We start from the raw sequence: 11,677 nt of genomic DNA, 5'->3' as shown, positions 1-11,677 counted from the left end.
CTGTAAGACTAGTCTTGATTCAAAAGATTGAAACAATACTTTTCTCCTTTCAGTACAGGGAATCAAACTCATGACTTTGCACTTGCCAGGCAAGCACTGTGCTGCTGAGCTATATCCCCGGGGCACTCTTCCTCTTGATGGGAAGAGTTAAAAATGTTATGACCATTTTTGTTGACTACTACCACATTCAAGGTCAGATTTATGTTTACTGTGTGATTTAATCATTGCATTTATGCTTGAGCTTGCTCAAAAATTTATGTCTGACAAGAAAGGCCAAGTAAAACTCCAAACAGTAGGAGAGTAGAAGTTTGAATACAAATTACATTTTTCCATGGTGTAATGTGTATTGGCTTTTTTTTATTTTTTTTATTGAGGATTGAACTCAAGGCCTTGCACTTGCCAGGTAGGTGCTTATGCTGCGGAGTCAACTCCCTAGCTCTGTGTATTGGCTTTTTAAAGAATCTTTTTCCTTCCTGTTTCAAACAGGATGACTAGGAATATGACATATGCATTCCTGGACCAGCCAGAACGACATAGGGTGGCCTTACCACTCTCTCCCATCCCATATCTTTAAAAACAGGCTAGAGGAGCATAAGGGATGAAGTAGTTAGTTCTGTCAATAAATGTCAGGATCATTAACGTAAAGTATTAAACTGAAAAGTCACATATGAGACTTTTTTGATTTAGAAGAGCCAGCATCTAGTTTTGATTTTTTTTTTGTATTAATGCTTATTTTCAGGTTAGTTGACTTGTACTTTTTTGGTTAAATGATTAGTGTCATTCTTCTTACCTTATTTTGACTTTATATAAACAGTTCTAGGAATCCCATCACTTCTTGCTCTTTTAGATAAAGTTGGCATTTTAAAAAACCTCAGGGTTATTTTCTGTTTTCCTCAGTTTTTAAAGAATGGACACCTTGAGAATTCTGTATAGGTACACCTCAAATGCGTACATATTCCCTCTGATTCTTGTACAGAACAATGCTGATTAAAACAAATATGCTGTTCAATAAAGGAACAGTGTATCATGAGGGAGCTGTCCGTGAGTGCTGGAGCCAGAGTCTTGTTTGAATTAGAAAGATGTCTGCTATGTTAAGGCGCCCCGTGGAGACATAGAAGTCCAGAGCTTCCAATGTCTGTGCTGTCTTTATTGAGAGACATATTTATATCTTCCAGACTAGCAATTAATCACCCAGTGGGGTTTTGGAGGGGGGAGTCCTGAGCTCATGGAGAATGTTTCTGTGCTGCCAGGAACCACAAACATGGGCACAATTAAAATGCTGATTTAATTTATTATATGGAGGCATGGAACAAGAACATTTAAATGATGTTGACAGGGCCAGAATTTCAGAACCACCTTTTTAAAAATAGAAAACAAATGCCTACCCTCTTAAATTAAATTATATTAATAACATGTTTCTGTAAGTTGCTTGGAAGCAAAATAAAGCTCTTGACATTAATTAAAATTTGAAGATGTTGTATCATTTGTTGTTAATGTGCAGCCTTTGTTAGGGGAAATACATTTCAAAGTGATCTATTTATGAAAATTAAATGGAGAAAATTGCCTATTGAGCAAATGTCGGTTAATAAGGCTGCCTTTCTTAGAAATGTGGATTCTTAAGTAACTAAAATGTTTTTATACTCTAATAATGGTTTCTATTTTTGATCCTCTCAAAAATTGCCTTTGTTATTTGAATTTTTATATTTCTACATAGAATTCCATTGTCAGGGGGATTAGAAATTCTAAAAACCAGCAAGGCTTTCATACACTTTGGGGTGTTGAGTAACATGTACTTGCAAAGAGAATTTCGTCTAAAATCAGTGTGGTTGGGCTTGTGGACCTCCTCCAAATACCTCAGCGGGACCAGGAGCCAAAGAGTCCCATTAGCTGCCTTTAACTAGTGTTCTTCTAATTTACGCTATGTGCTGTGTCTCTTCCCTGCTTTCACACAAGTTCGAAAGTGCCATGAGGGAATGGCACAGTTATTCTCCTGCTGAACCCACATGAGGTCAGCTCCTAGGGGCACCTCTGGGAGGACCTCACATGCACATAATTCATTGATAATATTCTGTCGTTGGAAGAGGGTATTTCTTGCCCAGCTTATACTTTTTCCTTTTGCTGCCAGTACAAAGCTGTTAGACTTGGGTTTTCCAAGTTGATACAGAACAAAACTCTCAGACAATGTTAAAATCATGTTCTTCAGCAAATGAAAGCATGAAAGCATAGTTAATACACATATATATATCTTACCATGTTACCTCCATTTTTGGGGACTTTCAGGGTGCAGTTGCAGTTAAGGGAATTCCTTGCCCTCTGTTGGTCTTGATAATTTTGGGCTTGGAGTGCAAATGGAATGGAAGAAATGGCGTAGTTTGTCTAAGTGTGTTCTCCCACTGCTTAAAATTAAAGCAGTCACAGGAAAGGCAGTATTTATTTTATGAACATTTACATGGTATGAGTTTGCTTTTGGGAAATGTCCCTGTTTTTGTGGAAAAGTCTTTTGACTTAGGTAATAAATAATAATTAACCATGGCTGACATTGTAAGGACTGTTTTTCTGTCCTCTCTTTATGCATTCTCCCACATCCACTTAGTCGCCAATCCCTGTGGCTTCTGCTCTTTAATATCTAGCTGCTATGGCTCCCCCACCTCTTCCTGCCAGTGTGGACTCCCAGGCTGCTCTCAGTGCAGGTATCGATTTGCTTGTCTGCTCCACTGGAGGCCATGGATCACATCTTATTTCACTTGGCCACCGCGCCTGCAACATAGTAGGCGATCATTATATGGTTGATGTAGTAATGAAGTCTTTTGTATAAATCATTTAATTCAGTCATTCTGAACAGAGCACAGAGGTGAGAATGGATATGATCTTTGCCTCTCCTGAAATTTGGCCACGTCCGGAAGCATTGCTTGTTACAACTGGGCCGAGGTGTGTGTGTGTGTGTGTGTGTGTGTGTGTGTGTGTGTGTACAAGTGCAGTGTGTTACTGGCATCTGGTGGATTGAGGACAGACCTAGCCCTGAACATTTCTATAGTGCACAGAATTGCAACAAAAAACTACCTGGCTCAGAATGTGAGTAGTGCCAAGATGAACAAATGTTGTGCTGACTGGCTTTCAACATCTCGTCCTGGGGTAGATAGACAGGTAATGGAATTTTTTTCCTCAAATATGGGAGCTCACATGTGGAGAGATTGAATGACTTATCCAACTTGACGCTGCGGAACAGAGCCACAGAACAAGGAATTGAACCCCACTAGCCTTTGATTCTAAGTCTAGATAGTAGCTAGACTATTTTAGTTACTTCAGTGATTATAGTAATCTTTGAGTTTATCTAGACAATTGCCTTAGATTGGCAATTGGCTTTGGAAATCTGTCCATACTCTTCTCGAAACTAGTAATCAGAAATTAAGGCAGAAAACTTTTTATGCTCATTTGAAAGATAATAATCATAGAATATTTTAGAATCTTGTGTACAAAATTTGAATAGGTCAGGCTCCTGGCTTCCCATAGAGAAAAGTTCTTTAGTGGAGTCAATTTATACATGGATCTTATTGGTATAATCCCGAAAGATTAACATTATTAGATTTCCTTTGAGGGTCAAATGGAATTTTTATTTTTAGATTTGTGAGCATCTTCATACTGATTTTCCTAGTGGTTACAGTAGTTTATGTCCCCAGCAACAATGTAGTAGGGTTTCTCCCCCTGCTGCCCAATCTCACCAGCATTTGTAGTTCTTTTTAAACAATTCAATTAAGTTTATTGGTACAATTTAGGTGGATACAATGATCACATTCATCATAGTGAATTTATAACTGCACCTGATACACCTTGATTTGTCTTCTCCCCCATTCCACTCCTTTTCCATTAATACTCTTTCCTTCCTTATTTACAAAGTTTTTTTTCCATTTTATCCTTTTTTTCTCTTCCCTTCCCATTTTTTTTTCTTTTCCCTTCCTTCCTTTCCCATTTCTAGTTCTCCTTTCCTTTTGAATAGTTTCTTCCCATTTCACTGTATCTCTTGTACAATTTGGCTTTTACTTACACTTTCAGTTTCTCACATCAGTGAGACAATGCAGTGTTTACATGTGTGTATCTGATTTATTTCACTTAAGGGTATGGTCTCAAGGTCCATCCATATGCCGTATGTCTCAAGTTTATTCTTCCTTATTGCAGAGTAGTATTCCATTATATAAAAAACCCTGCATCTTCTTTTTATCCATTCTTTGGTTGGTGGGTATTTGGGTTGTTTCCAAGGTTTAACTATTATAAACTGTGCCACTATAAAAATGGGTGTACATATATCACTGTAGTATGATGCTTTTAATTCTTTTTTTGAAAATGTTGGGGCTGGGGAGACAGATAGCTCAGTAGAATAAGCATCATACTACAATGCAAGGGCCTGAGTTCAATCCCCGGTTCTGCCAAAAAAAAAAAAAAGAAAAAGAAAATGTTTTTACTACAGTGTCTCATTACGTAGATCAGACTCACAGTGAGTCTCCTATTTTCAGCCTCCCAAGTGCTTGGATTACAGGTACATACCATCATGCCCATTCTTGGTTGCTGCCTCAGGGGTGGGACCGGCACTGCATGATGGGATCGAACCCTGGTCCCCGTGCCTGCCTAAGCAGGTGCTTTAGTCTGCTGAGTTATCTGGCTGGCCCTTGATGCTTTTAATTCTTTTGGAAAATACCAAGGAGGGGAGTAGCTGGGTCAAATCGGACCTGTAGTCTTAGTTTTTTGAGGAATCTCCACATTGATTTCCACAGTGTTTGTCACTCCCACCAAAGCGGGGAAGTGTTCTCCTTTCCAAACAGCCCCACCAGCATTTGTTGTTGGTTGATTTTTTTGACAATAGTCATTCTTTCTTGGTTGAGATAAAATCTGAATGTTTTTATTCATTTGCGTCTCTTGAATGATCAGTGATGTTCAGTGTTTTTTTTTTTCTTTTCATAGGTTTGTTTGTCCTTTGTATTTCTTCATCTGGGACGTGTGTTTTCATCTCAAATGCCCATTTTTGGATTGGGCCTTTGAATTTAGGGGATTTTTTTTTTTTGTGCAACCGAGGATTGAACTCAGACCCTTGCGCTTGCCAGGGAAGCACTATTTCCACTGAGCCATCTCCCCAGCCAATATTTTCAGTTCTTCATAAGTTCTAGATATTAGTCCTTTGTCTGGGGGATAATAGGCTATGACATTTTCGTATTATGTGGATTGTCTTTTCACTCTCTTGGTGATTTCTTTTGATGTACTAAAGCTTTTAAAAAATTTTTTTTTTGTTTTTTTAAAACTTATTTATTTATTTGTATTTTAGGGAAGGGTCTATGTGGTGTTCAGGGTCTCTACTAGATTGAACTCCTAGTGATCCACCTGTTTACAGCCTTCCAAGAGCTGGGATTACAGGAGTGCACCACCACCTCCTACTTCAATTGCTGTCTCAGTGAGCCCTGGGGGCAAGGCCTGCACTGCAGGCCCAAGGATTGAACCCCTGGCCCCTATGCCTGCTTGCAGGCACTTTAATCTGCTGAGCTATTTGCCTGGCCCTTCTAAAACTTTTAAATAAGATGAGAGCCCACTTGTTGATTCTTTGTAGTATTTCCCATGAAATCTGGGTTTTGTTTGTGAAGTCTCTGCCTATACATATGTCTTCAAGAGTTCTACTTATTTTTCTCTTTCAGCAGATTGAGTGTTTCTTTTAATATTTAGGTATTTGATTCATTTTGATTTTAGTTTGGTGCACTGTGATAGACATAGGCCTAGTTTTGGCCTCCAGTATGTGCAAAGCCAGTTTTTCCAGCACCATTTATTAAAGAGGCTGTCCTTCCAGTGAATATGTTTGGCTCTTTTGTCAAACATAAGGTGATTGAGTGTGTTTGGAGTTATTTCTGTATCTTCTAATGTGTTCCCCTGGTCATCTGATCTGCTGTAATGGGGGACCTTAATGTCCTACTGTCACAAATAGATTGATCAGCCAGGCAAAAAGATCAGCAGAGAAATATCAGAACTGCACCAAACCTTTTTTTTTTTTTTTTTTTTTTTTTTTTGGAACTAGGGATTGAACTCAGGCCCTTGCACTTGCCAGGGAAGAGCTTAATCCACTGAGCCATCTCCCCGGCCCCTGCACCAAACCTTTGAGGAAACTGACTTAGTAGATGTTTATAGAATGTTCCATCCAACATAATCAGAATACACATTTGTTTCAGCTGTATATACCATATACTAGGCCATAGAACATGCTTAAATAGATGCAAAGGAATCAAAATTATCCCATACATGTTATCTGTCCATAATACAATGGAATTGGAAATCAGTGGCAAAAAAATGGCAAAAATTCCATGAACACAAGGAAGTTAAATAACACCCCCAGAAGAACCCATAGGTCATAAATGAAATTAAAGAATAAATTACAATTTTTTTGGGGGGTAGTACTAGGGAATGAACTCAGGACCTTGCACTTGCCAGGCAGGTATTTATTCTACTGAGCTATCTCCCTGGCCCCTAAAGAAGAAATTAAACAAAATCTACAATTAAATGAAAATGCTGATACATATACTAGAATTTATGGAATGCAATGAAAGCAGTCCTAATAGGAAAATTTATAGCAGTGAACTCTCACACCAGGAAAATAGAATGAACTCAAACAAACAACCTAATGTTGCATGTCAAGCTTCTAGAAAAAAGAAGAGCAAATCAAGCCCAAAGCCCATACAAGGGAGGAATTATTAAGGCCAGAGCAGAAATTAATGCAATTGAGACTAAGAAAACAATACAAATCAATGAATCAGAGTTGGTTCTTTAAAAATTAAATAAAATTGATAAACCCTTAGCCAACTTTATCAGAAAAGTAAAGATTCAAATTCATGCAACTAGGAATGAAAAGGGTGAAATCACAATGGATCCTGAAGAAACCCAGAAGGTCATCAATACTTACTTTGAGAATCTTTACTCTAATAGGATGAAAAACACAGAAGAAATGGAAAGATTCCATACATGTGAATAATCAAAACTGAATCAAGAAGTTATAAAAATTCTAAATAAACCAATATCAGTCAATGAAATTGAAGATGCAATTCAAACCTAGCAACAGAGAAAAACAAGGACATAATGGGTTCACTGATTGAGTCTACAAGATTTTAGAGAATGTCTAATGTCACTACTCCTCAAACTCTTTAATGGAATTCAAAGGGAAGCAATTTTCTCTAACTCATTCCTGGAGGAAAGTATTACCCTGATACCCAAACCAGAAAAAGAACCAATCAAAAAGGAGAACTACAGGCCAATTTTCCTATTAACATAAAAATCTTCAATAAGATCTGGCAAAAGGAAAACAGCAAATCATCAAGAAGATTTTATAACCACGATCAAACGGGATTCATTCTGGGAATGAGAAATATATGAAAATCTATAAATGCAGTACACCATGTCAACAGAGCCAAAGACAAAATCCACATGGTCAGCTCAATAGACACAGAGAAAGCTTTTGACAGAGTCCAACACTCATTCATGATAAAAAAAAACCTTACAGAAAATTGAAATTGCTGGTCTTTACCTCAATTCGATAAAAACCAACTATAACAAGCCAACATCATTCTAAATGGACAAAAACTGAAAGCTTTCACTCTAAAATCAGGACCAAGACAAAGATGTTGTCCAGTGTCACCATTCCTATTCAATACAATTTTGGAAACACTAGCCAGAGCAATTAGATAAGAGAGAGAAATAAAAGGAATAAAGATAGGAATGAAGGAAATTAAATTATAACTATTTGCAGATGATATGACACTCTACATAGAAGACCCCAAAAACTCTACTAAAAGACTTCTGGATTTGATAAGCTAATTCAGTAGTGTAACTCGATACAAAGTCAACGCTCAAAGATCAATAGCCTTCCTGTATACAAACAACAAACTCACTATGAAAGAAATTAGGGAAACCTCACCTTTAACAATAGCCTGGAAAAAAAATGAAATACTTAGGAATTAATCTGACTAAAGAAGTAAAAGATCTATTTAATGAAAATTATAGATCTTTGAAAAAAAGAGATCAAAAAATTGTCAGAAAATGGAAAGATATCCCTTGGTCATGGATAGGAAGAACCAACATAGTGAAAATGGCCATACTCCCAAAACTGTTATAAGATTTAATGCAATTCCAATCAAAATACCATTACCATATCTAAAGAGTTAGATAAAACAATCCTAAAATTCATTTGGAAGCAAAAGAGATGTAGAATAGCAAAAACAATTCTGGGGCACCTCTCCAAGTAAATGTTTGTTTTTAAAAAAGGGGTAATAAATAAAAACAAGAGACAAAAAAAAAAGAATGTCTTAGGACTGTCCTGCTACAATACTGTATATGGTTAGATTTCTAAATTTCTGTGTAAAAATATGTAATTGTTTATTTTTATTTTTTAAATATTTTTTATTTTTTTCTTCACATTCTGTAGGGATTTAAAGTTTAACATATTAATACTTGATGGAAAATACCTGTTCCATGTTATGTCTAAAATATTTGATATTCATACAGATAGTGAAGTCAAGCTCAACTGCTTATGTTATCGGGTAATAATATCATTAAGCTTCTTTTCTGGAGTGTTAACAACCTAAGTTTGCAGACCAAAAATTAGAGAAAAAGAAGGGCTGAAAGGACAGCCAACATTTTGGCCCTAACCATTCAAGGTTAGTGAGGACTTGGGACATAAGCGAACCTGTGCTGTAACATCCTGTAACTCAGTGATGTCCCAAATTTTCTGATCAAGTAGATTATGGGGCCACAGAGGAAAGTGATCGACAATGTAGAGTGAGCCTAAGGAGAGTCACATGAAGAGAAAACATTCTCTCAGGCTTTCACAGAGAGAATGACTCATCCACATGGCTGACACTGACAAAGGATCTACAATCTGCGGTACAGGGTCTCAGGGTAAATCCTGAGGGGATTTGACTGACCTTGTCAAATACAGAAGTTACATTTCTTGTTATATAGGTCTTGCTTTATCTTGGTCTTAACCATCTAGCAGAAAAATATAAAAACAAGGTATAAAAAGTAAAGCCATATTAATATGCTGAGCTGTGAAAGGTTCAAGTCAACAACTTCTGACATTGCTAGTCCTACGGAGCAGCCACTATTATTATGGTCTACTGGATTATATTGGATTTTTTGATGAATTCATGCACCTATAAAATTTAAATGGCAATGGAACACCCGTCTCTAACAAAACTAAACAAAAAAGGGGATATAAATGAAGGACCAATTTTTATCTGTATATACAAAATAGGATAGATATACAGCTACTTTCTTTTAATTTAATGAGAAGAAAGATTTGTACTAATAGTATTCGGACATATCATGTCTGCGTCTTGTACTATGAATAACTATTATGAAGACAACAATATACAAAGTATTAATTATTGAAACTGTCCTACTAACCTGTTTTGAAACTGTTTCATTGCTATTTGTTTCTCAATGCAATTAAAAAAAATAGAAAACAAAAACAAAAACAAAAGCAATTCTGGGTGACAAATAGGCAAAGGAGAATCCAATCCCTGACTTGAAGTTATACTACAGAGCTACTGTGATACTAGATATTCTTGTATTACAAAAATTGAGGTCTGAAATTTGAATTGGCTCCTGAATCTTTAAGCTTTTTCTTTTTGTCTTTTGGAGACAGAGTCTTGCTACATAGTTCAGACTGACCTTGAGCTCACTTTGTAGCCCAGGCTCATCTTGAACTCACAATGATCCTCCTGCCTTAGTCTCCCAAGTGCTGGGATTATAGGCATGTACCACCATGCCCAGCTCATGAATATTTAATTTTAACACTACAGCTATTTACATTCTGAGACTACACAGAATGTAGTTACTTCAATTGCACAAATTGGCTTAATACCTCACTTACAAATTTTTTTTTTTTTTTTTTTTGGTACAGGTTCTCACTAGGCAGCTTGGACTCATAAGTGATCCTCCTGTTTTCAGCCTTTCCAGCGTGGGATTACAGGTGTGCGTCACCATGCCTGGACTTGGTCGCCTGGTTCAGCATGCCTGAAGGGCACTGGGGGGCATCGAACCCTGGTCCCTGTGCATGCCTAAGCAGGTGCTTGGTCTGCTGAGCTATATCCTTGGCTCTCACAGATTTGAAATAAACTGTGGGATATATGCATCAAGATTCACCACATGTTACTTAGTTATATCCTTTTCGCCTAGTAGAAAAGGAGTAGGGAAGATGCAGATAAGGGTCATTAAATTAGTCGAAGGGTAACAACAGTTGATTTGAAAAAAAAAGGATAGAGCTGACATTTAAAGGATGTTTCTAGCATTAAAGACCCCCCCAGGGAGAGGCAAATATATTTAAGACATATTCCTCAAAGTTTTTAGCTTTGGCTGCACAAGACCCAGACGACCGGCAATAGCAGAAAACACAGAGGGGAAATGTACATTTTATACTGGTGAGGTCTGGAAAGGAACGTGCTACTAAAAGATGCAAAGTGTACATTAAATCTAAGTTGGAAAAATATATGTCACAGACTTGATTAAGAGAATATTGCATAGTAAGTATGCCAGATTATGTTTCCTGTATGTTAAAGTTTTTTTTTTTTAATTTTATGTATTTGGTACAGAGTCTCTCTGCACAGCTTGGACTCATAGTGATTCTCCTGTCTCAGCCTCCCCAGTGTTAGGATTACAGGTGTGCGCCATCACGCCCAGACTCAGTCACTGGCTCAACGTGCCTGGGGGCATGGATGTGGTACTTGCTCTTGGGTCCTTGCTCTTGCTTAGGCAGGCACTTAGACTACTGAGCTCTCTCCACGGCCCCATGTTTATCTTTTTAAAATTCAACTTAAATGACTATTAGATTGAATAGTTTTGACCAACAAAAATGGCAATTTCGTGGTTGAACATAACACTTACTGAACACACTGGAAATTTAGCAAATGTTGATTTTGAAGTTAGTAGTTGAAGGACTATTATGAATACATTCCCAATACACACTGGAAGATACACTGAAATGTCACATGCATGAAAAAAGTCACATGCAAATGTCAACAATGCGCAGGTTAGACAGATGGCAATCATGTCTATCTGATTTATAGTACTCTACTTAAAAATTATAAAATTAAGTAATCTCAAGTGGACCCTAGAAAAAAACTAGTGACTTGGTGATTTCATTCTCCAAATCTTATGAAAAAAATCTTTCAATTCAGCTTGCTTAAAGTTCTGCAGTTAGCAAGAATGTTTGAACATATTATTAAAAAAATTAAACATACCTCAAGGTGACATTATTTTACACTGAGATATTATACAATTTTTTTTAAGCTCATGGAAATGGCAGTAGGAAGGATTAATTTTAAGTTTTAGTCAAACATGTCTAAATTGTAAATAGTAGAAACTACAGTTTCCAGATCACTTGAAAATTTTATTCAGTTGAGTAGTAGAAGAACGTATTATATATCCCTTTCAGAAGGACTTGGGTTAAGCAGAACTCTGAAGTAGGCAGAGATTATTTTTCCCTTTACTTCTGGATTCTCCCTTTTATGTTGTTTAATGTCCACTTCTGCCAAATCCTCCTTTTAGAAAAGGACCAGAAGAACTGATTCACAGCAGAATAGAACGTCTGAAGTTTACTTCGTGACATTTGGGAAGGGACGGTGAAAGAATCAGATGGTTGGTCATGTGAAGCCGAAGG

Source organism: Octodon degus, unplaced genomic scaffold, assembly GCF_000260255.1.
Source record: "Octodon degus isolate 3935 unplaced genomic scaffold, OctDeg1.0 scaffold00011, whole genome shotgun sequence".
Lineage (NCBI taxonomy): Eukaryota > Metazoa > Chordata > Mammalia > Rodentia > Octodontidae > Octodon > Octodon degus.
Note: the sequence above shows the minus strand (reverse complement) of the source record.